Source organism: Nyctereutes procyonoides, unplaced genomic scaffold, assembly GCF_905146905.1.
Source record: "Nyctereutes procyonoides isolate TBG_1078 unplaced genomic scaffold, NYPRO_anot_genome, whole genome shotgun sequence".
Lineage (NCBI taxonomy): Eukaryota > Metazoa > Chordata > Mammalia > Carnivora > Canidae > Nyctereutes > Nyctereutes procyonoides.
Genome location: NW_026575046.1, coordinates 32,953,360 through 32,956,119, shown reverse-complemented (window position 1 = coordinate 32,956,119; position 2,760 = coordinate 32,953,360). Strand labels below are relative to the sequence as shown.

At 47.2% G+C, this 2,760-nt stretch overlaps 1 pseudogene; it reads left to right on the top strand.

Annotated features, from left to right (window-relative positions):
• The first annotated feature begins 212 nt into the window (after positions 1-212).
• LOC129509344 (U2 small nuclear ribonucleoprotein B''-like) lies at positions 213-932 on the top strand (annotated as a pseudogene).
• Positions 933-2,760: the final 1,828 nt, after the last annotated feature.

Genomic DNA, 2,760 nt, shown 5'->3' with positions numbered 1-2,760 from the left:
GGCACCAGGAAGTACTTGATACATGAATGAATGAATGAATGAATGAATGAATGAATGAATGAATGCTGGTTCCTCCTAGTGGGAACAGAGGGTAAAATTTGACTCCTTTGGAGGACCCACCCGTACAGACAGGGCTTAATCCATGTAAAACTATCCCTCCTGGTACGGGACCAGCGCAGGCCTCAGGCAACTTGAACAGTTCAACTGCAAACATGGATATCAGACCAAATCATAGAATTTACATGAACAATATGAATGACAAAATTTAAAAAGAAGAATTGAAGAGATCCCTATACGCCCTGTTTTTTCAGTTTGGCCATGTGGTAGATATTGTAGCTTTAAAGACCATGAAGATGAGGGGGTAAGGCTTTGTTATTTTTAAGGAACTGGGCTCATCCACAAATGCCTTGAGACAGTTACAAGGATTTCCATTTTATGGTAAACCAATGCGAATCCAGTATGCAAAAACAGATTCGGATATAATATCTAAAATGCGTGGCACTTTGCTGACAAAGAAAAGAAGAAGGAAAAGAAAAAAGCAAAAACTGTGCAACAGACTGAGACCACTGCAAACAAAAAGCCTGGTCAGGGAACACCAAATGTAGCAAATACTCAAGGAAATTCAACACCAAATCCTCAGGTCCCTGAGTACCCTCCAAACTATATTTTATTCCTCAACAATTTACCAGAAGACACTAATGAGATGATGTTGTCTATGCTGTTTAATCAGTTTCGGGGCCTCAAAGAAGTACGTTTAGTACCCGGAAGGCACGACATTGCTTCTGTTGAATTTGAAAATGATGGACAGGCTGGAGCTGCCAGGGATGCTTTACAGGGATTTAAAATCACACCGTCCCATGCCATGAAGATCACATATGCCAAAAAATAACATATGGCATAGTTGTCTTTAAAGGATTTGGTGTTATTTAAAGTGTTTGTTTCGATAACATTTGTCAGGCCATTTTAAATTTGGGATGTGGGGGAGTGAAAGAGAAATTTTTGTGAATTTTAAAAAATAACTTAGTTTTTGTTTAGCCTTACTGAACTATGAAATATGAAGGCCTCAATTTTGTACAATAAACTTTTATTTGTATTCTAAAAAAAAAAAACCAAAAACCAATCCCTCCTTCCCTTGGAATTTATTCACCTGGGGTTCCCTTCTTTTCCTCAGAGAGTTGTGTGCCACCTAGAGGCAGCCAGGAGCCCAGCACCCTCATCCCTCGGGGAGAACAAGGGGACCAAGTGGTGACAACCACACGCTGCTCGACAGTCCAGCCCCATGCAGAATCTCCGATGGGGTCTGAAGATTCTCTGCTAGGAATGTGTCAGTGTCCCAACAGTGATGGTTATATTATGGTTGGTAGGAGATTGTCCATGTTTGTTGGAAATACACACAAAGGGGCAAAAAAAGAAAGAAATCTACACACAAGTATTTAGGTGAGACGGGACATCGTATCAGCAACTTCTTCTCAACTGGTTCAGGGGGAAAATGACTATGTACTACGGTACTTGTGACTTTTCTGTAAATCTGACAGTGTCTCAATATTGAAGATATATGTAGTGTTAAATCCAATTAATTTATTACGGGAGAATGATGCAGATAGGACACCTCCTCCCTGAGATCGCTATGGCGGTGAACTGGAAATCTGTGGTGGTGACACTTTCCACTTACTGACCTCAGACTGGGGGCTTACTGGGGGCTTACGTGCGTCGCCCCATTTGCTCCTCTCATGCTCTGTCTCTGGATACGTATCATCACCCCCATTTTTCAGATGCAGGAACTGAGATTCAGAGGGTTGAAGTGACTTGGCCAAGGTGGCTGAACTGGCGGCCCTGGTCCCCCCCCCCCCAGTGCACCCTCCCCTGAAGTGGGCCCCTACCTCCTCCCCCGCAGTGCTGCTTAGCAGCTAAGCCCTGCCCTTCCTCCTCCCTCATCTCCCCGGGGAGGGTCAGCCTTCCTGCTCAGCAAGCACTGGCTGTGCTGCCATCTCCCCAGAAGCCTTCTCTGATCCCCCAGCTGGTTACAATCATCCATTTTCAGAGATCAATTCTTCCCACAGTCAGTCGTTCTCTCACTGAAGAGCTGTTTGTTCGGAGCCTCCCCTGTGGCAGGCAGCATCACGCCAGGGCCTGGGCGCTCGCTGAGCAATAGAACGGACGCTGCCCCCATCCCTGTGGAAATGGACACTACACACGCCAGCATGTACATGTATACTCCCAGGTCTGATGGGGGCCAGCGGGGTGGTCAGGGAGGCCTTGTGGGGGCGTCAGGGGCACGAGGGGCCTAGGGAAAGCATCCAAGACAGGAGCATGGCAGGCCTCCTTGAGGGGCTGCGGGAAAAGCAGGACTTGGAGATGAGGGTGCGGGAGCAGAGGTCCTAGTGGTGGGGTTAGGGGAGAGGTCCCCATTGTAAGGACCTGATTTTTTTTTTTTTTTAGATTTTATTTATTTATTCATGAGAGACACACACAGAGAGAGAGGCAGAGACACAGGCAGAGGGAGGAGCAGGCTCCATGCAGGAAGCCTGACGCGGGACCGATCCCAGGACTCCAGGATCACATCCCGGGCCAAAGGCGGGCACTATACCGCTGAGCCACCCGGGCTGCCCAAACCTGATCTTTTTTCAGCTGCAAGGGAAGCCACTTGTGGCTGGTGAGCAAGGGAGAGCTGATGAGATTTGTATTTTGAGAAGATCACCCTGGTGCTGCTGTGAAAGATCACAGGGGACCAGAGTAGAAGCAGATGGGTCCTTATCTCAC